At 38.2% G+C, this 27,806-nt stretch overlaps 3 long non-coding RNA genes across 4 annotated transcripts; 2 read left to right on the top strand and 1 right to left on the bottom strand.

Annotated features, from left to right (window-relative positions):
- Window positions 1-709: 709 nt before the first annotated feature.
- On the bottom strand, window positions 710-2,545 carry LOC138750825 (uncharacterized). The gene is made up of 2 exons (XR_011349534.1): window positions 2,369-2,545; window positions 710-2,016 (listed from the first exon to the last, which is right to left on the bottom strand). It is a non-coding gene; the product is annotated as an uncharacterized lncRNA (long non-coding RNA).
- On the top strand, window positions 1,375-25,782 carry LOC138750827 (uncharacterized). Of its 2 annotated transcripts, none has more exons than XR_011349535.1 (3): window positions 1,375-2,220; window positions 20,990-21,101; window positions 25,443-25,782. It is a non-coding gene; the product is annotated as an uncharacterized lncRNA (long non-coding RNA). The 2 variants fall into 2 exon arrangements; XR_011349536.1 differs by lacking the exon at window positions 1,375-2,220 and adding an exon at window positions 12,448-12,623.
- LOC138750824 (uncharacterized) lies at window positions 2,484-7,259 on the top strand. The gene is made up of 2 exons (XR_011349533.1): window positions 2,484-2,641; window positions 6,115-7,259. It is a non-coding gene; the product is annotated as an uncharacterized lncRNA (long non-coding RNA).
- Window positions 25,783-27,806: the final 2,024 nt, after the last annotated feature.

The following is a 27,806-nucleotide window of genomic DNA, read 5'->3' as shown; positions in this document are numbered from 1 at the left end:
GCCTCTAAAAGTGCAGAATTTGCTCCGTCCTTCCGATATTTTCAAATCAAGTTTATTGTCATCTGATTGTACAAGTACAAACTTACGGAAGAGAGTTCACTGGTCCTTGGTGCAAAACATGCAGAAACACAGCCAGACATAACATACTTGCATAGAAACAATACATATGCATGACAAGTAATTCAACTGTACAAATACACAAAGAGATATTATTTTATGCATGTGAGAGTCTCGGATGGTTAGTGTGAGCAGTTCCTTTTGTGGTTCAGCCTTCTCACTGGCTGTGGGAGGAAGCTATTCCTCACCCTTGTGCTGCTGCTCTAATACTCCTGTACATCCTTCAAATGGGATCAACTGAAAGATGCTGCTTGCAGGGGAAAAGGGATCCTCAATGATTTTGCGTGTCCACTTCAGACAATAATCACATCGATTGCGGTAGGGGTGGGGATGGGGGGTTGGGTAGGGGGTAGGATGTAGACCCCATTGATCCTCTCTGCCGCTCTTATGGTCCTGTGAACTGTCTTCTGATCCATTTCTCTGCAGCAACCGTACCTCACCGTGATGCAGACTGCCAGGACGCTCTCTATAGAGCTCCTATGGAAGGTTGACATAATGCCTGTAGTTTATTTACTTTTCCTGATAACTTAAATCTATTGCAAAACCGGACCGAAAAGCCCCTTAATTTTTTTTAATAAGAAGAACAATCACAGGCCTTTAATTAATTTATTTTTCTCATGTTCAACAGCGTTTTGTTTAACATCTTCACATTATGAATATCCTCTAGCTCTTTCTGAAATCATGGAGTTTTAAATCTGTTGCCATAGGTTAGTGGTGACTTATCGCTTAGTTCATAACCTATCCATGTATGCCAAACGTCCACAAGGTTTGTTAACTCCCTTCTTACTTTGTATTGCCTGCTTCATACAACGACCTGCGATTTAATTTACCAGTATGTCATGGTGTTTTCCTCGTATCCTCCTGTCCATTTTGTCATAATAGCACAATTCAAACTTCTACCCATTAAATTCCTCATGTGTCTTGCCTGCCATTGGTCTTGCCAACTATATTACTTCTGTCGATAATTGCTGAGTTGTCACGTTGAAAGTGTGGCAATGTTTCAAATACAAGAAAGTCCGGAATTCTAGCAAAAATGCATACATCGAAATACTGGGACAGAAACACATATCTTCATTATACGAAAACATGTTCTGCAGATACTAGAATGTAGAAATAATAAATGTTGCCCTTTTTAACGATATGTCCGGCTTTATTCGTGCACAGCATGAATTTAACTCAGATCACGGACAGCTGCAAGATCTCCAGCGGTCACATCACAATGCTTTCCACTGGCATACTGCCAGCCACAAATGGTCCCAGTATAGCATCATGTTGCAGATCAGATACCTTGACGGTTTACTCTCAAGCGGGTACCTTGATGGTTTATTCCCATAGCAACATGTTGAATTGAACATGTCAGAAACTAAATTCGTACAGAGTCAAAATTGACCGTCGTGTATCACAAACATTTATATCGTTCCAGAAATAACTACTTTATAATCGTTATTATTGTACATCATTGATTAAATATTGCAATTTATTCAACAGTCCTTCTGCAGTTTGACATTGGGATGCGAAAACATTGCTATTTGTCTTCTGTCTTGCACCTTATTAAGGTTTTGAAAAGACGATCTACAACATTGACAGCCTCATTTCCCTCCCTATGTCTACTGGTTCTCACGCATCAACGGCGAAATCATGGATCACCGAAAAGATGACCATTTCTTACACACGTGCAGACTGATAACTGTTCTACGTTTTGTGATACAAACGTTGAGCGGAGAGGAGTTGAATCAACATGTTTGTTTTGGCGCACATAATTAACGACAGCCTCAGTGGATCTGAATATGTCACAAGGGATTCACTTCCTCTATTAATGTGGTATTTATTTTGCAGTTGCCGTTAGTTGAAAGTGAGGGTACCAGCTCCCGCTTTGCCAGTCTCTAGAAGGATTTACATCTGAAAACAGAAGTGCACAAATGTTCACTGATAGGGATATAGGAACCGTGGATCAGAATGATCCTACCACGAGCAAGAATATTTTCTGGGCGTTCGAACTGTTTTTGACATCGCATAAACGCCCATTGCATTGGCGAATATATTATCTGGTCCGAGGAATTCAAGTTATCTATTATCCCATCTTGGCTATGACTGCTCTTCCTGGTAAGCTTTTCTGCGCACGATATTGATCCGAAACAATTCTCATTTTATTCTTTCTAACTTTTGTTGATTCTGCTTTCTTGAATCCCTGTGTATTAACTTGCCAAATTACAGCTAACAGCAATATTGTTTCTAATTTACGATCACATACTAGCAGTGCTTTGTGTTCCTGGTACGTTGATACACCCATTCAGTAATCCATCCTTCCAAAAGTAGAACTTTTATTGTTGCGTCACAAACAACATTCAAGACAGAATGAATTGCATTTCCATTTGTCCCAATAATTTCACGTAGGCAATTAAATTGTCTTCAACAATAAAAAATATATTCGTCCCTACCCGAGAGGGCTTGATACTGGACGACATGTTGGGAAACGTAGCAGGGAAACTACCTGAAATGTCCATCGGAGATCACTTCGTGACCAGTTACGGTAACCCCTTCAGTGTTGAAATTACTGGAAAAGACAGGATTGGCCCAAAGTTGAAAGTTCTAAACTAGTTATCAGGGCATCTGACAAGTGGAAGGCTTTCAAAGGAAGATCGGGGGAGTTTGGTAGATGGAAATGGTCAGCGTGATCATGAAATAATTTAGTATGCAATAAATGTCTGCAAAATATCTTCAGGAAATTATGGAAAGCAAAGGGAACCCATTCAAAAACGAAGAATGGCTATTATTTCAGTTTAGTTTTCACAGGATTCATTTGGTTCCGGGAGCAAATTATTGAAGCAATTAAGAATGGTCTCACTAAACTAAAGCTTGATATTGTAACTATAGATTGTTGCAGCTGTGGTGCGGCACTCTTTATCGCGCTTCAATATAAGAATATACAGCTTATTTTCCCCTTCCGTTGGGAACGTGCAATTTTCACGTGGTGTTCATTCTTATTCTCACAATTATATGCAAAACAAAGAGGAATAATAACAATTAGTGCTGGAAATCTGAAAAACAGGCCGAATGCACTGCAGCAAAAAAAACCAGATCATGGAACAATAGTGGAAAGAGATGCTAAGTTAATGATTAAAGTCCTTTGTCATTTATGACGTTGAAGCATGCGATGCGTCGCAGTCAGCACTGCGTGTACAAGCGTGTATGCTTGCGTGCCGTGACCATGCATTAGGCTTTTGTAATGCAGCATCTTTTGCATTGGTATCTTGTCCCATTCAATGGAACGGTGCAGAGCCATTTCATTGACCGAAATGGTCACCCAAGAAAGGTCTTGCACATCTGGAACATATATGTTCACAGCAAACGGTGTGATAGAATATGATCTTATTTGAAATATTGAAGAATTCATATTCAGATACTTTGCTGAAACTATGGACAATGCTGTGGACATTTGACAATTTAGTGCTAATTGAAATGACGTCATTAAATCTAGAAGGAGGGGCAGCTCTAGTTGTGAAAAAGCTCTTTGCAAGGGTTTTGACCGAGTGCACAGAAAGAAAAGAGAGAGAGAGAGAGAGAGAGAGAGAGATAAATTGAGAGAGAGATAGAGCTGTACATTGTAAGCTAAGAAGCTTATTAGAACTGAAACAGAAGCTCCAAAGTGGTGGATGGCTGGAAGTACTAGCTGTCTGATATTTCTCTTTGAATAAATGAAACAGAAATGCACTCTGTGATAGCCTGAAAGAAAGATGGACATCCCTGATGGGGCAAGTTTCATCAGCAAGGCACTGATGTGCCTAATGGTGGTACCTCAGTTGTGGAAATCCTGGAACAGCAAATCACTCTCTGCAAAATGGCTTTCAGGTACAGACCACTCATTTCTTGAAAGAGAGCTCAATAATTCAAAATCCTCCCTCCTGCACCATCTCATTAACCATATATTATGCTGCATTATCCTCCTATTTCTTACCTAATCGGTACGTTGCACAGGTAACAATACTGGGATCATAATCCTGGAGGTCCTGGCCTTCAACTGCACAGGTAACTCTTTGAACTCACTTAGTAGGAGCTCATCACTCTTCCTATCCACGTCGTTGGACCCTACATGTTCCACGAATTCTGGCTTTCACCCTAACTCTTTAGAAGATCTCCGGGACTCTGGTACTAAGAGGAAAATATCATCCGGTTTCGTGATCTCATCCACATCATCTCATCTCATCATTGTTCCCCTCATGAGTGAACTCTTTGTCACTGCATATGGCCTCGACTCCCTCTCTTTCTTATCCACAGGGTCACACTCTGTTCCAGAGGCCTTAGCTTCGGTGTTTGTACTTGGTATGTGGTCATCTTCAAGCGTATCTAAAACGGTATACGTTTTATTGAGGGTTACGTCCACTGTCTGTTCCCTTACCCTTTCCCTTCTGTCTCCTGGGTGTGACTCCTTCCCTGTAATTTATATTTAGCACCTCATCAGCCGCCCGAACGTTCCGTAGTTCATCCTACTGTTAGAAATTAAAGTACCTTTAAAGAAATTGCTCGAGACAAAAATTGAGAACAAAGAACATTTATTACAACAACAATGCAAAGTTAGGTGCTTCCCCTTACCCTGGGAATACACACACATACTGGGGCTCACCCAACTTTTATACAGTCAATTTCAGTATCAGAGTGCCCTCCCCCTTACATTCTTCTGCCCCCTGGATGGGTTTGGCATAGGTAATCCTTCCTGCCTACGTGCAGTTTCAGTACACTTGGAGGACCAGGGGGTATCCTGTGGGTGTCCCATCATGTCATTGTCCTTATTCACACCTTCCTGATTCTCGGGGCTACAATCTCTTGGTATGCGGAGTTGACTCATTCTATCTAGGGTTGGCTAATTTCATATGTATAAATCTGTTTATGGTTAGCTAATTAGATATGTAGGACTTGGTACTTCTATCCAGGGCTAGGAGACCTTTATCTGATCCAGACTACCTCAACTTCCTACATTCTATTGTACCTTACCACTCCTTATCTTATGGTGTTGGCTCTTGTCACTAAGACTAGAAGATTCTTATGTTAATCGTGCTGACTCTGCTTTCCTGCATCCTAACCCCCAAGCTTATCCTGTTTGTACTGGTTACAGCCATTAACTGATGAATTTTAGTTTCTTCCATGTTCATAATTTTAGATCAATTTTCCCATCTCTCACACTACCCTACCTCTAATATCTTAATACAATTTTTTACGAGCTGCAATTGGAAGCATGTCTTACCTATGACGTGGTCAGGATAAATGCATGTTTGACCGGCTGAGCACCCGTAGTGTGGGCGCCCTGATCCAACACATGAGTAGCGACATTATAGGGAGACAATTATCAAAGGACAAGGAAGTAAATTTTCGATGCAATGTCAAAGAGGTTAATCAGATCGCGAAGAAGTGGATTGGAGCTACTAACCATGTCAAAACACGAACAGAAATGAATTTCAACCTACCGGAGAAGATCTTTATTGAGCTTACTTGTCAACAACCCTCCCAAAAAATGCCACCGTGCTCAATCTGTTCCCAACAATAAATTTGCCAGATTCCTCCCAACATACATCACCAGATTTTAAATGTCTTTCTCTCTGCACCGGTTAATTATATGGAATAAAGCTCAGAATTTGGATGAAGGTTAATGGAACGTGTTCTAAAATTACAGTAAAATAGACACGTAAACACCCTTGTAGTGCCGGCAGTTATGGTAATCGAGCTGGTATCAATCACATGGATTTATTTTGGAAGTACCCCACAGTGCATAGTCCTGGCTATGAGTAAGATGCGTATGTAACCCGGCAGAGATGCATGGCAAGGAATTGCTTTTACGCAGGATGCTCGTTTCTGGTCACCAACTCTCCCCACAGTTACACTCCATAAACATGGCTCGACATTCCTTTAGTTTTCGGGGGATTTGTAAAGCAACCAGTCGTTTACTGTTTATTTCTGAACTTTATTCAGCGTCAGAAATATAATTTATTTTCCTTTTTTTTACAGTAATATCAGTGACTATTAAGATCCTGTCCTGAGGGAACTGCGGTCTGTCCAAATATGTCACGCTTTACCTCCTTGCAATGGCGGCGGCGGATCTACTGATCGTTATCTTCGATCTGATAATGAGGCAGATACCAATTGCCTACACTTCCAAATTCCGTTTCCTCAAGTCCATCCCTTTGTGTAATATTCACGTCGTCCTTCTTTATACAGTGACAGATTGGTCTGTCTGGTACACCGTCGCATTCACCTTTGATCGGTTTGTAGCCATTTGTTACCAGAAGATGAAAAGGAATTATTGCACCGAGAAAACAGCGACGTTTGTGCTTGGAACGGCGAGCGTGCTAAGTTTTTCGAAGAACATTTTCTGGTATTTTATGTTCACAGGTGAATATTTCATTGATAATACCCCTTGGTTTTGTTTGACAAGAGACGGTGTTCTGGGATCAGAGAACTGGGCAACAGCCACATTTGTTCATCATATCTTCACACCGGCAATCCCCTTTGTCCTCATTTTGCTGCTCAATGGGTTAACTGTAAGACATATTCTGGTGACTAGCAGGGTGCGCAGAAGACTTCGAGGTGCCAGCAGTCGGGAGAGTTTTCGAGACCCAGAGATGGAGAGCCGCAGGAAATCCGTCACTTTGCTGTATGCTATCTCGGCGAATTTCATCCTGTTATGGTCGCTGTTCACAGGGTATTTCATATGGGTCCAGTTGTATTATGTGCTCGTTGTGCTTACCGGTCCACCTATTTTTGTGCAAGACCTAGGTTTCATGCTGCAGCTGTTGAGCTGCTGTACAAACACGGCCCTTTACACCATTACCCAGAAAAAGCTCAGGGAACAACTGAAGGAACTTGTGAAATCTTCCATCGCTCGAGTTGTGAAATGTGCTCAATGACGCGAGGAGCCAAGAAATCTTTATCGTCAGGCGCAATTTAAATAATTAATTTGACAACGAGGTGTGATCAAATAAAATATCACCCCTCAGAGGGAAAGAGAGATTGACGTAATCCCAAAGGAAACCTCGGAGTAAAGTCCCTCGAAATAATGACCAAAATTAAACAGACTTCAAATGACACAAACTAGTTCATCTACGACGATGACCATGGGACCTGCAATTAAAATAATGCTTCGTACCTCACAAGGAATTCAATCTGTTCTTGCATTCCCGATACATTAAACAAACCGAACCTCATGCAGTTACTGAAAATAGTATAGAGCTCAGAAATACCGTGGCTGTGCCGACGTAGAAAGGTAGCTAAATTGGTGGAGCTCATAATACATTTGTTAGGCCACAAAGTTATGCATCGGTTCTTACTTAAACAAATACGACGTTCATACCGTTTGGTGTACCATTGGAACATGCACTGACGAAGTCGAGGAATCTAATTGAACACGTCCAAAGCCAGACCCAGGCAGAAGTTGTAAACAATATTTTATCTGAGAGTGAGAAGTCACATTAGTTCAAATATCCTAAGGCATGTACCCAATATAAAGCAGAAGGTTACCAATTCAACGAGTCATAATTACGATACACTTTTAAGTGGAACGTCAAATCAGACCTACAAAATATCTTAAAATAAAAATAACATTAAAATCTTCACAATGAAATTAGATGTTAGAATTAGCAATTAACGTGTAAAAGTACAACTATTTAAATTCATAAAACAATTCCAATCTTTATGGAATACCGACGGGGCATGGAAAATGTAAACCAGCGGAGCAGATGAAGAATTAGCATCAAAATAACTCAGTAACTCCTGCGATTTAGAAACTCAATATAACGTTCCGCTGTAGAGCCACAGAGTAGCTCTTGATAACTCTCTCACACATAAACACACACACACACACACACACACATTCAGAAATGATGCATGACTCACCAACACTATCCTCAATACCTTACACACGAACTCTGTCACTCATAAACACACACACACACACACACACACACGCAGACACACACCCTCTCTCTCTCTCTCTCTCTCACCCTCCCTCTCTTTCTCCCTCCCTCCCTCTCTCTCTCTCTCTCTCTCTCTCATCCTGACACGAGCTATTGTTTTAATTTCACTAATCTCTCCGTCCTACAATGCATTCCTCTTGCATCTTGCCCATGTCTACGTTAAAGGGCCAATAATTTTGAAGCAAGTCCAATTGTTGGAAGGTGAGAAATGTTTAAGAACTGAGAAAGCTATATGTAAAGATATCAGTAAGAATTAGAAAAACAAAAGAAGCTGGTTAAGGATGGGCGGTGGTTAATTTTAACAAATGTACAGACTTAGTTTCTATAACAGATAAAAAATGAATTAAGTTCAACAATAATTTCACTTGCCTATTGAGTGAAATATAGTAAGTGCCCAGAAAACCAGCGTGGATGCAGGGAAAATAATTTAAGTGGAATCAGACCTACTGCAGTGAAGTTTATAAAGGATAAAAATGCAGAATAGCAAAAACAGTAGATGAAAAAGACAGAATTACTGGAGGAACTCAGCGGGTGTCTCAGTGTCCTTCTTACCTTAATGAAGGGCTCTGGCCCGTAAAGTCGGTTTGATATCCTACTGTTTCCCTCAAGCATTTGGAACCTTTCATGTTGTACTCCAAGTAGAAGTAGAAGAGCACCCATATTTTATAATAAATGTGGGAGACTTATATTCATCTGAAAGGAATAACAGTGCACAATCATATTCAAGAGTTTTCGGTCCAGAATTAAGTGGATATTCGGTCTGGGGGTAGTGAAAGTAATAGAAAATGGTTCAAGCAATTGAACGATTTTAACCATCTGAATATGTTAAAATGAATGAAATGAGAATTAAATACAACATAGATGAGTGTTGTATTGTTTTGAGAGACTGAGCAGGAGAGGAAGAGTTTGGATGATATGAACGTTATGCTGGACATAAACATCGTATGAAAAGAGGGCATGTCCAATTGTTTCAATCACAAATTGTCTTGTCACAATCAAACATGTGCTGTATTTGCGATGCAATGCCAATGCATCAGTCTAATATACTTACAATAGCAAATTGCAAATGTCTAACACTGACGGGTCGGGAAACATAACGGAGATAGATGTACAAGTGACTTGGTACAAGCAAAACAACCTCTAGTATGATGTCAATAAAATTAAATAGCTGATGAAAAGCCGTCCATAAGAAGGGGTTGAAGAGACTTCAGTCTGCATTCCAAGATCATCCACTGAATGATAGACATCGGTAAACCCATTGAAGTAAATAATTCCCGTGAACTTTACTGATCCATCAGCTCTACTACTTGAATAGCATGAGGAAATTTGGCATGTCACCTGCCCCATTTACTAATTTCTACAGTTGCACTATTGAAATTATAATGTCAGGGCACATAACTGCATGGAAAGGGAAATACTCTGCCCACGATTGAATGAAACTGCAGAAGGTTGTGAACTAAATTCAGATTGGATTACTAATATTCTACTATAAATTGTCCCAAGAGAGAAGGAGAATTTGGAAGGGTGAGGAAGTGATATTGTTGAGAAAGTGAGGAGAAGTAAATATAGGATTACTGTCAGATTATTGCACGTAATTCGTGGATGACTCTGCTTTGCTATGACTCTATATGAATATGAGTCTTTTGTATTTTGCTTCTAAATGCTTCTCATTATCTGTGCAGATTTTAGTACCTCCATGTTCTCTAAACTTTGATAAGAAAGCACAAAAGCACCGCCGCTTCGTCAGCGGCCTGAAAAAAATTTGGCATGTGCCTTTCATCCCCCAATAACGTCTACATATATACAGTTGTAAGTATCCATCAGGATGCATTACTGTGTGCTCTGGAACCATCACGTTCAACACTGCAAGAAACTCTGAAGTGCTGTGAATACAGCTCAGACTATTGCACAAGAACACTGATCTCCACTGATTTCATCTATATTTAGCTCTGTCTTGGATCAACTGCCAAAATATTAAAAGACAGACCATTGATTCCCTCATCCAGTCCTCCCTTAACAATGACCTCCTTTGCGGCCACGCTGTGATTGCAAGACATGCCACCCTTGCGCTTACACGTCCTCCCCCATGACTATCCCGGGCCACAAACAGCACTTACTGTAAAGTTGAAATTGTCATTTATTCTCTCCGGTATTCCCAATACAGCCTCCTCTTCATCAGGGAGATACGAAGCAGACTGAGAAATTGTTTAACTGAACTGCTTTAGTGCTTCGACAGAAAGGCCTTCCCAGTCGGCAACCATTTCAATTCCACACAAATTGTAACACCGACATGTCAGACCATAGCTTCGTATACTCCCAAATCAAGACCACCTGGACATTGGAGGAACAACACCTCAGAATCCATCTCGGCAATCACCAACCAGGTGGCATCAATAAATATTCTCCAATTTTCGTTAAGCCACCACACCCGTCTTTTTATTTCCGGAGCCCTCTTTTCCTCAAACTCCCCTTCCCCTCCCCTTCATTCTATCAGAGTGATACTCCTTCGGTACTCTGCTATCACTTCTTAGTTTCTTTGTATTCTACCTTCCACCCGAGTCCATTTAAATTTTAGCCTGTGGTCCTCCACATTTGCATGTCCTTCATCCCCGAAATTTTATTCAGGTATATCTACCAATTTTGCAAGGCCAAACTGATGTTTCTTTAAAAAACAATTATATTAGTTATATAAAGTACACTGTAGGCCTGCTGAGTTTCTCCAGAATTTTGTTTTTACTATTCCTGAAGAAGGGCTTAGAATCTAATGCTGATTACCCTTTACTTACAATGGCTGCTGCCTGACCTGTTGAGTTTGATCAGCACTTCTATGTACTGCCCTAGACCCCAGCATCTGTAGATGCTTTTGTTTCACTTCACAACAGACAAATTCACTTTGTCCTTATCCTGTCAGGAAGATTCAAGGGAGTGAGTTCCCACATCACCAGATAGAATAATCTTTATCAGAACGCACATATCTCCATGAATAAAATAAATTTGGATTTGACCTTCTCTAAGTGATGTAATGGAAGATTTAAACTGAGTGTTTTACTTCTGCAGCTGCAAGGCTGAGAACCTGCTTGTTTTTTTTAAAATCAGCAGGCGAAATCTAATTTACACCATGAGGCCCAGGATGCATATTTAGTAGACACACCTAAATTCCACCATGGGACCCAGGATGCAGTTCAATCAGAAGACATTATCTAATTTACACTATGGGGCCCAGGGATGCATATGAATCAGTAGACATTATCCAACTTCCACCATGAGGCGAAGAGATGCAGATTTCTTTTGTTGGTCGCAGACTGTCAGGAGATCTTGAAGATAATTAAATCATTGGTTCAAAGTGATAAGATCTGAAGGAAACAAGTTTTGGGTAATAAAAGCCATGGTCCCACTGCTGAAGTTAGAGACTCTCCAAGAGGTGACAACATCTCTCAGCAAGAAGAAGAATTTCAAGAGTCCAGCTAAAGTTCCGGTCAAGCAACTACAAGTGTGCAGTCATTGCCTTGCTTTGGCAGTTGGGACCAGTCCAGGCATTGATAAGTATAATTGGCAAGGGCTTGCATATTATAGTGTGAATTCAGCTTTAGATTTAGTAATAAAGACTTGTATAAACTGAACTGCTTTCGGTGTGTGAGTGTCTATTTTCTTTTGGTAGCTCGAACACTGTGACCAATCTAAAATGAACAAAGTGAGAGGTACATGTTTACCCAAGACAAGTGATCGCTCTGTAACTTTGTTTTGTATTTGCTGCTGAATGGGTTGACCTGCTCGACTGTTTGAAAAACAAACATTTTCACTCTCACATGGTTCATGTAACAATAAACTTGAACTCATTTTAAGGTAATTTACAGGCATGTTGTTGAACCTGAATTTGATATCTGCTCATCTTCATGCTAATATATCATTCTGTCCTCAGAGGAAGTAAAATCATTGCCACCTCCTGAACAGAAACAGTTGAAAATGGTTTTCAAGTTTATCAAGTTATTTTTGCTTTGTTTCAATATACATTTGTATCCTCGCAGCTAATGCAGATAATGCAATCTCAGTTTTGCGAAGATCAGAGAAATAAAATTCATTTGATATTTGTGCCACTTACTAATTGAATTTGCTCATGGTGTTATGAGCCAAGAGGCCCCCAAACAAAGAAGCAATAGATAGCCATCAAGACAAATGGTTACTTATACAAAAGTTGCTTTTTAATGATCTTGAAACATGAAATTAGAATCAAATTTTAACTAATCACTAACTTATTTAACCTAAATTAAACCCACTTTTAATTCAAAGTGCATGTGTGTGTAAGTTCAGAAAAGTTCTTATACAGTGCACAGAATTTAACATTTATAATGTTCACCAGGTGCTGGTGCTTGAAAGGTTAATGGTTGCTGCTCATGAAGTTTCTGAGAGAGAGCGAGAGACAGAGAGAGAGAGAGAGAGAGAGCGAGAGATAGAGAGAGAGATGTTCCAGGACATCCACAAGTGATGTACTTCCATCAGCCACTCCAGTGTCTTGCTGAAGAAATTTTCCCCTTCAGAGTTCTCCAGGTGAGAACCTCTTTCTTTCAGGTCACCACAGAGTTCCCTTTTGTTTCACTTATTCCAACTGAAACATTAGACAGCCAGTCCTCTCCTCTTGCATGAACCACAAGGACTTTGATCAGGCTGCTTTTTTTTAAACTTTATTTAAAACTTTTGAAAAGGATGTAAAACCATTAAAAAATTATCAATAAATTACCCCCCTTCCCCCTCCCCCTACTCATCCAGGCCCCGCAAGTGCAGCAAAAAAACCCATAAAATATACATAACATTGTAAGATATTTTTAAACCCATGTATTTCCAATAAGGCGACCACATTTTTTAAGAAAAAGAATAACTATCATGTAAATTATATGCTTTTTTTCCATATAAATACAAGATCTTAATTCATTATGCCAATGTGCTATATTAATCTCTCCATTATCTTTCCAAGTAATTGCTGTACATTTCAGTGCCATTGATAACGCTAAATGAACAAAACCTAACTGAAACTTATCCAATCCCAAACCAGTCAAAGATACCATATAACCCAACAAAAAAATCTCTGGGTCTAAAGGTAATTCAATTTTAAATAATTTATCCAAAATTACCCTAATTCTTTCCCAAAATGGCTGTACCCTATCACAAGTCCCAACTGCATGGAAAAAATTTCCAGTATTTAAGCCACAGCTAAAACACAAATCCAGATTACTACATCCATATTTTTTCCGTTTCTCAGGAGTCAAATATAGCTGATACAAAAATTATAATTAACCAAACCATACCTTACATTCGTCAATTTAGTTACCCCTTCATGACACATAACCTCCCAGTCCTCCTGAGGTATAAGTTAAATCACTTTCCAATTTATTCCTAGATTTCTCCAAATTTATTTTATCCACGGTCACTTGTAAAAAGAAAAAAACGATATATACCTGAAATAAAGCCCCTCCTTGGTATAGAGGAAATGAAAGTTTCAGACTTAGTTAACTCTGGTAATTTCATATCCTTTCCATAATTATCCCTTATCAAAGGTCTAAGTTGATAATACACAAATAAATAATTTACTAGTATTCCAAATTTCTCCTTCAATAGATTAAAAAAAAGGAACTGTCCCTCTTCAAAACAATCGTGGATCACTTTTATACCTGGGAATGTCATATTTGTAAATACCTGTTAAACATTGAAAAATAAATAAACAAATTTTGATATAACATAGTTTGAATTGACAATTTACCCTTCGTACCTATAACATCATTTCTATTAACCCATATCTTTATTAAATACCGGCATATCAAATCCCTGCAATAAATGCAAAGTCCAATTATACATAAATTGATGACCATCAAATTCAAAAATACAAGTTAATTTCACCTTAGCCCAACTAGGAAGCTGATTAATATCTATCATTCTACTAACAAACTTTAACTGAGCAGCCTAATAATAAATTTGAAAAGGAGGCAGCTGAAGTCCACCTAATGCATACATCCACATCAACTTTTGTAAAGCTACTCGAGCTAATGTTCCCTTCCATAAAAATTCCTCCCCAACCGATGCAAATCTTGAAAAAAGCCCTTTGGAAGTAAACATGGAATTGACTGAAATAAAGACTGAATACAGGGAAAATATTCATTTTAATACAATTTACTTAACCTATTAATGTTAATGGAAGATCCTTCCATTTAATCAAATCTGTTTTGATCTTTTTCAATAAAGGTACATAATTAAATTTATATAAAGACTGATAATTCACATTCACAATCACTCTTAAATATTTAATTTTATCAGAGCAACTTAATTTTTTAATATGTTTACAAGCTTCATAATTCCCCTCCAAAATTGGCAGTATTTCACTCATGTCCCAATTCACCTTGTACTCAGATTACTCCCCAAATTGAACTAAACATTCTTGTAAATATTTCAAAGATTGTTCTGGATATGTCAAATGAATCAATACATCATCAGCAAATAGATTAATCTTATATTCATCATTTGCAAATCTTATCCCTTTAATGTTATATTTCTGTCGAGTTGCCTGAACTAATGGTTCAATGACCAATGCATACAAGGCTGGTGACATTGGACAACCTTGATGTGTTGATCACATTAATTTAAATGGCAACGAAGTCTGGCCATTCGTCACCACCCTAGCGATTGGAGTTTTACACAATGCTTTAACCCAACCAGTAAAAAGAGGACCGAAATTAAACTTCTCCAGCACCTTAAATAAAAAATTCCATTCAACCCAATCAAATGCTTTTTCTGCATCAAGTGCAACCACCATTGGTTGGGATGCTGTCTTGATGCATTGATAAAGGTTATCAATCTAAGAATATTATCAGATGCACCTCAATTCTTAATAAAACCTGTTTGATCTGTATGCACTAACTGAGGCAAATCTATTTTCCAATACCGAAGCTATTATTTTATAGTTCACATTTAATAAAGAAATTGGTCGATACGAGGCTACATTGAATGAATCTCTATCTTTCATTGGAATGACAGTAATTATCGCACTTGAAAAAGATTCTGGTAATGACTGATCATCAATTATTTGTTGAAGCACATCCATAAATGTAGGAGACAAATCTTCATGAAACACCTTATAAAATTCTACTGAAAATCTATCATCACCTGGCGACTTTCCATTTGGCATCTCCTGTATAGCTTCTTTAATCTCAAAATCTGTAAACGGAGCTTCCAATTATTTTACTTCTTCCTCTCCCAAAACCAGTAAATGTAACTCAGATATAAAGGATTCAATATAATTTATATAATTTCTGGCAAAATGAATAACATTGATCATTGATTTTCTGAGGTTTATAAGTAACTATTGAATTATTTTTTCCATCATTAATAGTTCTCAATACCTGTTCCATTTTAATTGCCAAGCTAATACCTTACGAGCCCTCTCACCTAACACATAATAATGTTGTTTTGATCTTTGAATTAATCGCTCATACTGATTTGTTTGTAAAGTATTATAACATAATTTCAACTTAGCTAATGCATCTTTCTTATCATCTTTAACCTTCTTCCGAAATTCCTTTTCCAGCTCAGCAATTTGCTTCTCCAAAGTTAAACTTTCCACGAAATACAGCTTTTTTTTTTAACTTTCGTAGAATAACTAATAATTTGAACACGTAAATATGCTTTTAAAGCATCCCCATAACAAAATTACTACTTTCTGAATTAATATTTTCAGCCAAAAGTAAAGCAATCTGTTTTTTAACAAAAGTAATAAACTGCGGTTTCTTCAATTACATTACATTAAATCTCCACCAATAAGTTGATTGCATCACCTCCGAAACAACACAAGATATAAACAACATAGAATGATCAGATATAATCCTACTCTTATATTCAGCCTGAACAACTCTAGCCTGTAAATGTGGCAAAATCAAAAACAAATCTATTCTAGAAAATGAATCATGCCTGGATGAATTAAAAGAAAAGCCCTTTTCTGTCAGATTTAGTGTCCTCCAAATTTCAACTAAATTCAAATCTTTCATCAAAGATCCCATTTGTACCGTCATCTTTGATTTTCCTTATACTTTTCAGAGATTTATCCAATAATGGATCCAAAACACAATTAAAATCCCCTCCAATCAAGATATTTTCATTAGCCTGATTTAATGTTAGAAAAGCCTCAGATATAAATCGATCATCATCCACATTAGGTGCATAGACATTCAATAATGACCATATTTCTGCAAAAAATTTACAATTCACCATAAAACCCTACCAGCAATCTCCATAAACGATTCCAACTCAAATGGTATTTTCTTATGAATCAAAATGGCTACACCAGTTTTGTATATATATGGGGTTGGGGTTGTATTTTATTTAGAAGTGTGTTTTTTTTTTAGCAAGGGGAGCAATAGTTTGCAGTAGTGTCAAGTGTGTATATTTTTAAGGTAAAGAAATGTGTAATTTAAATTTTGCAACTCTTAATGTACAGGGATTGAATAATTTGATTAAGCATAAATATGTATTGGCTTAAATTTTAAAAAAAGAAAGTTGATATTGCTTATTTACAAGAAACACATTTTTCATAAAAAGAACATCTAAAATTGAAGAGAAATTGGTTTGGATACGTGGTTGCGTCTTCTTTTAATTCTAAGATCAGGCTGTCTTCCATATGGATTTGCCAGCTTGTCATGTTCTAGCCCAGCTATTTCTGCTGGCTGTAACACTGTCAAATAATCTCTGTCTCTCTGTCTCTCTATCTCTCTGTCTCTCTCTCTCTCTCTCTCTCTCTCTCTCTCTCTCTCTCCCTCTCTCTGAGAGAAAGCCTATTTGACCCTCTCTTCTTGCAAAACTACACAACTCTCTTACAACAATAAGCTCTCTTCCAGACAGCAGCGGCTCTAGCATACTCTTTCATCGGTTGCCTTTGGTAATCAACAATCCATTAATTAAAACTCTTGAACACTTCATATTTCTTGCAAATGGTGTGATTAGCTGATATATCTATCATGGAGCAGAGCTCCAGCATTTCAAACAAGATCTGTTTGGGGGGAATGGCAAGATGACATAGGGAACATTCTGCGGTACTGAAGATTTTTCAGGATGGAAATCAGCCAAAGTTTTTTGACAATCCTAAAGAGGTTATGGACTTTGCTTAGTCTCTACCAATCATGCAGTTTCAGGAACGATGTAGTCCTTTAAGGTCTCCAAAGATAGTAGAGATGTAAGGTGGGATCCAGATTTTTAAAAGAAATGGAAGCAATGGTGACCGAAGTGGTAACGTTGATTTAAAAAAATAAACCTTTTATCTTTTTTTATTGAGAAGAGTTTAAATAGTTTAAATAATGATGATAGTTTAATGAAATGGGAGTTTGGAGAGGGAAGTGGATGGGCACTAGTTTCCAGAAGTCATCAGCTACCTGTGAGTTATCTCACACCCAATATTTTGGGGGAGTTACCGCTCTGGGCGGTTTAAACAGGAGGAGGTAGTCGTGACCTCCGACCTGTTTTTTTTTTCTTTATAATTTTTGGGTTAAGAAGTTAAGGTTTTTTTAAATTATTTTTTAAAAATAAATAATTTTTTAAAATTCTTTTTGTGTTCTGAATGTAATTGAGAGGGAATTAGGAGGATTTTTTTCTCTCCTTTTTTCTCTTTTTTTGGGTTTTTTTTCTCTATTTTCTCTCTTTTTTGAGAGAATGATGTCACAGAAGATAATAAGTCAAAAATTGAGGATATTGAATTAGATGAAGAGGAAGATGAGGGGAAAGGTGACAAGAAGAAAAAGAAGAAAATCAAGTACAAATACATTGAGGGAGAAGAGTTTAATAAAATTAAGTTAATTTCGATAGAGAATTTTGAAGATGTTATAAATGAAGAATATGGAGAATTTGATATGAGTTTGAACTTTTTTGTTCTTTTTTTCTTTTTTTATATAAGGAGAGGGGAAGGGAATAAAAAGTTTATCTGATTGTTTTTCTAAGGGATGTTTTTGTTCTCTCGATGAATTATAAAGGAAACTTGGTATTAATGGAAATTCTGTAGTTATGTATTATTAATTATGATTTTTTTGTATAACAGATATGTGGTTGATATATGATTTAAATATTTGAACTTAGTTTTAAAGTCGATTTCATTTGTTAAATACATGTATTATGTTTGATTTAAATATATGTTTAAGGGTATTATTTTAGTATTGATTTTTTTTGTTGTTAGTAATTTTTGTTGTTGTTAAGTTTTATCCTTTTTTGTTAGTGGGGTTTTTTCTATTTTATTTACAACATTGTTAATTAATTCTTCACTCTTTATTTTGGGGGGGAGGGTTGGACTAATTTTAAATTAGACGATTAAGGTGTTATAATTATTGGGGGGTTAATTTGTGGAGTTTAATGATGTAGTATTCTAATTTTTATTATCTTATTTTTTATTATTTCTTTAAATGTAATTTTTATTTTATTCATGTCATAAAATTTTAAATAAAGTTAAAAAAAAGATCTGTTTTACAGTGTTTATGTGACCTACTCTAACAAACCTTTCCCAATTTAACTTTCAATAACATATCTATATATGTCTCCGCTCCATCCTCAACATCCATTGGAGCGCTTACATCCCTAACGTTGAAGTACTCGAGATGGCAGAAGTCGACAGCATCGAGTCCACGCTGCTGAAGATCCAGCTGCGCTGGATGGGTCACGTCTCCAGAATGGAGGACCATCGCCTTCCCAAGATCGTGTTATATGGCGAGCTCTCCACTGGCCACCGTGACAGAGGTGCACCAAAGAAAAGGTACAAGGACTGCCTAAAGAAATCTCTTGGTGCCTGCCACATTGACCACCGCCAGTGGGCTGATATCGCCTCAAACCGTGCATCTTGGCGCCTCACAGTTTGGCGGGCAGCAACCTCCTTTGAAGAAGACCGCAGAGCCCACCTCACTGACAAAAGGCAAAGGAGGAAAAACCCAACACCCAACCCCAACCAACCAATTTTCCCCTGCAACCGCTGCAATCGTGTCTGCCTGTCCCGCATCGGACTTGTCAGCCACAAACGAGCCTGCAGCTGACGTGGACTTTTTACCCCCTCCATAAATCTTCGTCCGCGAAGCCAAGCCAAAGAGATATTTATATACTCTGTCGCAAAGGAAATGCTGATTCTCTTTCAAAACAGAGCTGATTTATTTCACCTCTTCTTCAATTGCCTCTTCGAACCAGTCCCGCTAGAATTGTGTCAATTTGAAGAGATTATGATTTTTTATAAATTTGCCAAGAGTTCAGTGAACTGGGAGAGAGGAGTAGGGGAAGGAGGGTGGGACGCAGGGAGGGCAACGTGGAAGCTGACGAGGAGGGCAGGGGAGGCTGGAGGGTGAGGGAGAGGTAGGAGAGCAGGGGGATGGGGAGAGAGAGGGGAAGAGAAGGGAAGGGGAGATTACTTGTCACTTACAGGTAAGATCTACCACACAGACAGAAATGATGCATAGCTCACCAACACTATCCTCACTACCTTACACACGAACTCCTCACACATAAACACACACACACACACACACACACACACACAAACAGAAATGATGCATAGCTCACCAACACTATCCTCAATAACTTACACACGAACTCTCTCTCTCTCTCACACACACACATACACACATACATAAACACACACACACACAGACACACACACACAAACACACACACACAAACACACACACACAAACACGCACAAACACACACACACACACACACGCACACACACACATACACACATACACACACGCGCGCGCGCACACACACACAAACAGAAATGATGCATAGCTCACCAACACTATCCTCAATAACTTACACATGAACTCTCTCTCTCTCTCACACACACATACACACACACACATAAACACACACACACAGACACACACACACAAACACACACACGCAAACGCGCACAAACACACACACACACATACACACACGCACAGTAATGACAGTAAGCCATGATTTTAGGAATTGAAATAACGTTTATAATTTGAAAATAGGCTTGATCTCCACCGTCATAGACAATATGAATAGAGTTGTTAGTGGAGAGATTTTCTCGGAGAAAGGAAATAGATGGTCTTGTAGAAGATTGAACAAAGACGAAATTCCCTCAGGGAACCATATCTGTAAAATGAAGGGAGGGAGTGAAGTTATAAGCATGTAGGAGTTGGTGTCAAATGTCAAGAGAGAGGGAATCAAGTTCCAATATGCAGTTCAAATACTGCACATGGGATGGAGATTCTATGAGTTCAGTTCAGAAAGGGGAAAGAGTAATATCAGAGTCAGAGCGACGTAGCAGGAGTGAGATTCAAAAATGAAAACATGCCATTGAATTTAACTCTGTGATGGAACTGCAATTATATTCTCAGAGTGAAAGCAATTAATTTTAATATTGAGAGAATTCAATGGAAATTCCTTGAGTAAAAATGGAAGTGCGATTGAGTATGAGAAAATATGTATGGGATTTTGAATGTGAAAATAGAATGGGAGAGTTGATAACAAAGCAACGTTACAAAATAAGTGTAACATTCAGGGTGCTAAAAAGTTTCAAAGAGATTTTCAGACGGAGTTTATCGGAATGAAACTGACGGTAAGATTCAAGTGGGGACGAGGAAGGTTGTTTTCAAGCCATTGCATCATCGAGAATGCTAGTTACAACTACAGAGTCGGACTGTGAGAGAAATGCACCTTAACAAGTGGAGAAGCAGGAAATAGCCAACGTTGAGGAAATATGAGAATAACTGACATTTTCACTTTCTCTCTTTGTTGTTGCTATTTGATGTTCTGAATATTGCCAGAGTTTTATTTATGTTTCAGATTTCTCGGCCTCTGCATCTTTTCTCGTCTGTCAATCACCGTTTGTTGAATTGATTTTAAATTACGTATCATGCATTATTCTTCTTTTACAGGGCTAGTGAGCATCGCCCGACAGCTGGGCCCCAGTCTCTTGGCTCCAAGACAAAAGATTATAGTGATGCTCATGGAAAACCATTAGGCCGGCAAGAGTTCCTTCATGAATTGGTGAGAACGAGCTTTAGTATAGAACAGCAAAACGGACACATCTATTTCCTCTCTTGGTTGGTGGGTAATTCATTTAGCTGTGAGGGTTAACTGTGAGACTCAACTCACTTAATCTAACAGCTACTGGGATTATATATCGTCCCTTGGAAGGATTTTATCCATTTCTCACTATTTCTCTGCCTCCACTCTATCTGTTCCCTGGATAATGACTTCCAATCCGTGACATCTGAAATAACCCCTTTCTCTGATAAACTTGGATCGCTCCATCCTGGGGATGATAAAGCCCACGTTTGTATCTCCTCTTATTTTCCTAATTCAGTCTTTGACTACCTACCCCAGGAAGAAGAAGGACCGAGTATCTCTGGTCCTCACTTTCTTCTTCTCCATCATCCACATCCGACATATTATTTGACACTTCAGTCAAATTCGATGTGATACCACTAACAACCATATGGTCCCCTCTCAATTCTTCTTCATTTTCGCCGGGATCTTTCTGTCCTAAATCCTCTGGCTCACTCTTCCATTCTCACTCACATTTCCATCCCATCAGCCACAGCTTGCTCTAATTGTAGAAAGTTCAAAACTTGTCGCTGCATCTCCTCGCTCATCAGGAACACAAACGGTCGTCCTAAGTGAGATAAAACTTTACATGGACATCGTCCAGCCTCATCCACTACATGAGATGAACTCGCTGTGGAATCTTCTACATTGGTCAGACCAAAAGCAGATTAGCTGGCTGCTTTACTGAACACAAAATCTGTGTCTGTAGTTCTTAACCTAAGCTTGCTGTAGACAATCATTTGAACGACCCCAACTCTTCCTACAATGACGCGTTGCTTCGTGTCCTTATCGTTTGTTGAATGTAAATTTATGGAACAATACATCATATTCTTCATGGACAGTTTAAACTTAATAGCATTAAACATCGATTTTCCTTATGTTAGATACCGCAAACACTTTCCAACATTTCTTTCCCCACTCCTGTACTTATTTACCCCTCTCTATATTTTCTTCCTTCCTAGTCGTGTCTCCCTCTGCCTACCTCTTCATCTTTAAAACCCTCTGCCCTATGCACATCAACTATGAGCCCCTGAAATTTTATTCCTCCCTTAGATAATTAATTTTACCCCTTCCCTCTGGTCATGATAAAGGATTTAGACCCCAAAGGCTGACTGACTATTTTTACCCTACCCATGGATGCTATCTGACCTGTTGAGCTTCTCCGGCACTTCTTAACTTGCTCAATGTTCCAGCATCTGCAGCTTGTGCGTTAATTTCACTTCACAGAAAGCCTTAGTTGTGCGAATGGGCAGAACTACAACGCTTTAAATTACTTAAACGTGAATACGATCATGCAGCAGTGGAATGAGCGTCAGAAAAGTATCATGTAAGCATGCTTGATAGCAGAATAAATCAACCCCTCAACTCGATTCCACTTTTCAACGAAGTCTCAGCTAATTATAGTCACCAGGTTTTGATTCTTTTCCAGTCAACTTCTAACCTATAAAAAATTAACAATCTCTGTTAAGAATGTCGAAACGCCTGTCAAAATGTAAACCTTTTTTTTCTCCAGATTTTCACTTTGTTTTGCTCACATATCCTGTGCAAATTATAGTTTTCTGAAATGATAAATGAAACCATCTAAAAGCATTCATCTCTAAGGCGCCAGTTCTCTTCTTCAAACTCCAGTTTGTTCCTGTGTAGCTAATGGAGAGGAAAAAAAATAGCTTTGAAAACCATTTGGATATCTGTGGTCTGTTCTACATGATAGAAATAGGTATTGACATTTAATCGTGTAAAGCTTGAAAAAGACCATCGGAATTCTCAATCAGGGGAAGTAACAAGGGTGTGTAATGTTATAATTTCATGGATGTAAATATTAGAATTTTAAATCATTAAATGCTTTTAGAAAATTCAGGTTTTATTCTCCTTTTGTTCTGGTCAGTATTGCAGTATCTCGAGTAGCATATTATTATTTTAACAATAACACTGGACGTACTCAGCAAGCCAGATAGGATCCAGCAGAGTTGTAGTGCCATACAACACTGAACCAGTCCTTGCAGCCTCCCTGTTTGTTTCGGGCAGGAAGAGCATTTACTACCCAAACGCATTTCCAGTATTCGACCTGTGGCATATTGTGCCATCAAGTGCTCATTTCAATGTTCGACGGAACACCAATCGATGAGGTAGCGCATTCAAATTTTAAACTACCCCTTCATATTGAGGCATACCTATTAATTTTCGCGACTGATGTCGCTCCATTCGCTGAGTTCCTCCAGCAAACAAATTTTCTTTTGTTTCTGATTAGAGCATACGGAGTACTTGGTATCAATCTAATTCTCCCATCTCTCCGAAGAATTCTTCACGCAAGGCGTAGAGTTCCTCACGAGCTTCTAAATCTATCCCCCATGTAATTTTGTGCAATAACGTGAGGGCCCCCTCCGACTTCTATACCGCAAGCAAAACAGTCGTATCTTTCCATTTACTTCTCATATACATTGGTAACATCTCGGTGAATCTTTTCCATGCGGTATACAGTCTCGCTGCATGGTGACCAGAACTGTACACTATAGATCAATTATAGCCTGACTGTTATCTTACTCAATTGTACAACGACCTCCTTGCTCTGATATACTTTACTTGGCTAGTGAGCGCAAATATCTAATCTACTTTCCGAACACCAAATCGACTTGTGCTCATTTCCTTAGGAATAAAAATGCTTTGGTTTCTCTCTGTTTGTCAGAGTTCAACTATGAAGATTCAGCGTCATTGTCAAAACGCATCATCTCTCAATTCCGATTGAATTCATTCTGTTATTGCTTTGTACATCCTGCTAACCCGGCAATGGCATTGTGTAAGAGAAAACTACTCGAGGAACAAAAACCCTAGACCATTGTCTTTGCATTATAATCACTGTGAATTTTAGATCTAGCTTGCTAGGTTCTCTCATATCTTATGGATTCTGATATATTGGAACATTCTCCCAAGTGAGTCATTCTCAGCAGCCAATTGAAGTCAATTCTGATTTTTCAGATAGGATCTCCCCTCAATAAAGTCTCTTTAATTGCCTCTAAAAGTGCAGAATTTGCTCCGTCCTTCTGATATTTTCAAATCAAGTTTATTGTCATCTGATTGTACAAGTACAACCCGACGAAAGAGCGTTCACTGGTCCTTGGTGCAAAGCATGCAGAAACACAACCAGACATAACATACTTGCATAGAAACAATACATATTCATGACAAGTAATTCAACTGTACAAATACACAAATAGATATTATTTTATGCATGTGAGAGTCTCGGATGGTTAGTGTGAGCAGTTCCTTTTGTGGTTCAGCCTTCTCACTGGCTGTGGGAGGAAGCTATTCCTCACCCTTGTGCTGCTGCTCTAATACTCCTGTACATCCTTCAAATGGGAGCAACTGAAAGATGCTGCTTGCAGGGGAAAAGGGATCCTCAATGATTTTGCGTGTCCACTTCAGACAATAATCACATCGATTGCAGTAGGGGTGGGGATGGGGGGTTGGGTAGGGGGTAGGATGTAGACCCCATTGATCCTCTCTGCTGCTCTTATGGTCCTGTGAACTGTCTTCTGATCCATTTCTCTGCAGCAACCGTACCTCACCGTGCTGCAGACTGCCAGGACGCTCTCTATAGAGCTCCTATGGAAGGTTGACATAATGCCTGTAGTTTATTTACTTTTCCTGATAACTTAAATCTATTGCAAAACCGGACCGAAAAGCCCCTTAATTTTTTTTAATAAGAAGAACAATCACAGGCCTTTAATTAATTTATTTTTCTCATGTTCAACAGCGCTTTGTTTAACATCTTCACATTATGAATATCCTCTAGCTCTTTCTGAAATCATGGAGTTTTAAATCTGTTGCCACAGTTTAGTGGTGACTTATCGCTTAGTTCATAACCTATCCATGTATGCCAAACGTCCACAAGGTTTGTTAACTCCCTTCTTACTTTGTATTGCCTGCTTCATACAACGACCTGCGATTTAATTTACCAGTATGTCATGGTGTTTTCCTCGTATCCTCCTGTCCATTTTGTCATAATAGCACAATTCATACTTCTACCCATTAAATTCCTCATGTGTCTTGCTTGCCATTGGGCTTGCCAACTATATTACTTCTGTTGATAATTACTGAGTTGTTAATGTGTGGCAATGTTTCAAATACAAGAAAGCCCGGAATTCTAGAAAAAATGCATATTTGGAAATACTGGGACAGAAGCACATTTCTTCATTATACGAAAATATGTTCTGCAGATACTAGAATGTAGAAATAATAAATGTTCCCCTTTTTAACGATATGTCCTGCTTTATTTGTGCACAGCATGAATTTAACTCAGATCACGGACAGCTGCAAGATCTCCAGCGGTCAGACCACAATGCTTTCCACTGGCAGACTGCCAGCTACAAATGTTCTCAGTATAGCATAATGTAACAGATCAGATACCTTGATGGTTTACTCTCAAGCGGGTACCTTGATGGTTTATTCTCATAGCAGCATGTTGAATTGAACATGTCAGAAACTAAATTTGTACAGAGTCAAAATTGACCGTCGGGTATCACAAACATTGACATCGTTCCAGAAACAACTACTTTATAATCGTTGTTATTGTACATCATTGATTAAATATTGCAATTTATTAAACAGTCTTTCTGCAATTTGACATTGGGATGCGAAAACATTGCTATTTGTCTACTGTCTTGCACCTTATTAAGGTTTTGAAAAGACGATCTACAACATTGACAGCCTCATTTCCCTCCCTATGTCTACTGGTTCTCTCGCATCAACGGCGACATGATGGATCACCGAAAAGATGACCATTCCTTACACACGTGCAGACTGATAACTGTTCTACTTTTTGTGATACAAACGTTGAGCGGAAAGGAGTTGAATCAACATGTTTGTTTTGGCGCACATAATTAACGACAGCCTCAGTGGATCTGAATATGTCACAAGAGATTCGCTTCCTCTATTAATGTGGTATTTATTTTGCAGTTGCAGTTAGTTGAAAGTGAGGGTATCAGCTCCCGCTTTGCCAGTCTCTAGAAGGATTTACATCTGCACAAATGTTCACTGATAGGGATATAGGAACCGTGGATCAGAATTATCCTACCACAAGGAAGAATATTTTCTGGGCGTTCGAACTGTTTTTGACACTGGATAAACACCCATTTCAATGGCGAATATATTATCTGGTCCGAGGAATTCAAGTTATCTACTATCCCATCTTGGCTATGACTGCTCTTCCTGGTAAGCTTTTCTGCGCACGATATTGATCCAAAACGATTCTCATTTTATTCTTTCCAACTTTTGTTGATTCTGCTTTCTTGAATCCCTGTGTATTAACTTGCCAAATTACAGCTAACAGCAATATTGTTTCTAATTTACGATCACATACTAGCAGTGCTTTGTGTTCCTGGTACGTGATACAACCATTCATTAATCCATCCTTCCAAAAGTAGAACTTTTATTGTTGCGCCACAAACAACATTCAAGAAGGAATGAATTGCTTGGCAACCTCGCATTTCCATTTGCCTCAATAATTTCACGTCGAATTAGATAAAATAGGGGAAAAGACACCTGAACACATATTATATAACTGGGATGAAAAATTGGTACAACATAGAACTTCTCCAGTATTACATCATCTACTCAATATTTGGAAGAAGATTCATGTAGAAAGAAATAAAACAAATGATCAATTACCAAAACTAATATTGACGCAAAACAAGTTACTCCCTTTTACAATAGATAACCTTTCCTTTAGAGAATGGGAGAAAAAAGGGATTAAAAGAATAGAAAATTGTTTTTCAGGAAATAGATTATTATCCTTTGAACAAATGAAAGATAAATACAATATAACTCAAGATACAGCACTGGCATATTACCAATTGAGATCCTACTTGAAGGAAAAATTAGGCAGCAGTTTGAGTTTGCCAGAGGGAAGTAACTTTGAATATGTGATTACAGATACAATGATAATCAAAAGATTTATAACAAATATGTATATAAAACTGCAAGAAAAGGAGAATGAGGAAACAAATGGTAAAACTAAACAAAAATGGGAACAGGATTTAAATATAAAGATAAAAAAGGAAACATGGGAGAAGTTATGCTCTGGAACGATGAGAAATACAATAAATACGAGGTTACGTATGATACAATATAATTGGATACACAGGCTATACATTACACCTCAAAAGTTAAATAAATGGGACCCAACAGTATCTGATAGATGTTTTCGATGTAAAAAAGAAATGGAAACAACAATTCCTGCAATCTGGACATGTGAAAAAGTAGAAAAATTTTGGGAAGATCTCAATCAGATATTAAATAAAATAACAGAAAACAATATACCAAAGAATCCAGAGATCTTTCTCCTAAGTAACATAAAAAACAAAGAATTTGGAATTGATTTGGAGGATGCACAAAAAAAGATTTGTTAAGATAGCTCTAGCCGTAGCAAAAAAATGTATTATGTCAACCAGGAAATTGGAAGATAATTTGAAAATACAACAATGGTATATAGAAATGAATAAATGTATTCCATTAGAAAAAATAACATATAGTTTAAGAAATAATATTGAAATATTCGAACAAATATGGGAGCCTTATATTAAACACAATAGCGAAAACCTACCGGGGACAATCACTACCTAAGTTAACGGAAGGAAAAGGAAATGAAAA

The sequence above is a fragment of the Narcine bancroftii genome, unplaced genomic scaffold (genome assembly GCF_036971445.1).
Source record: "Narcine bancroftii isolate sNarBan1 unplaced genomic scaffold, sNarBan1.hap1 Scaffold_275, whole genome shotgun sequence".
NCBI classification, from domain to species: domain Eukaryota; kingdom Metazoa; phylum Chordata; class Chondrichthyes; order Torpediniformes; family Narcinidae; genus Narcine; species Narcine bancroftii.
This window is presented reverse-complemented; position numbering and strand designations above follow the sequence as displayed.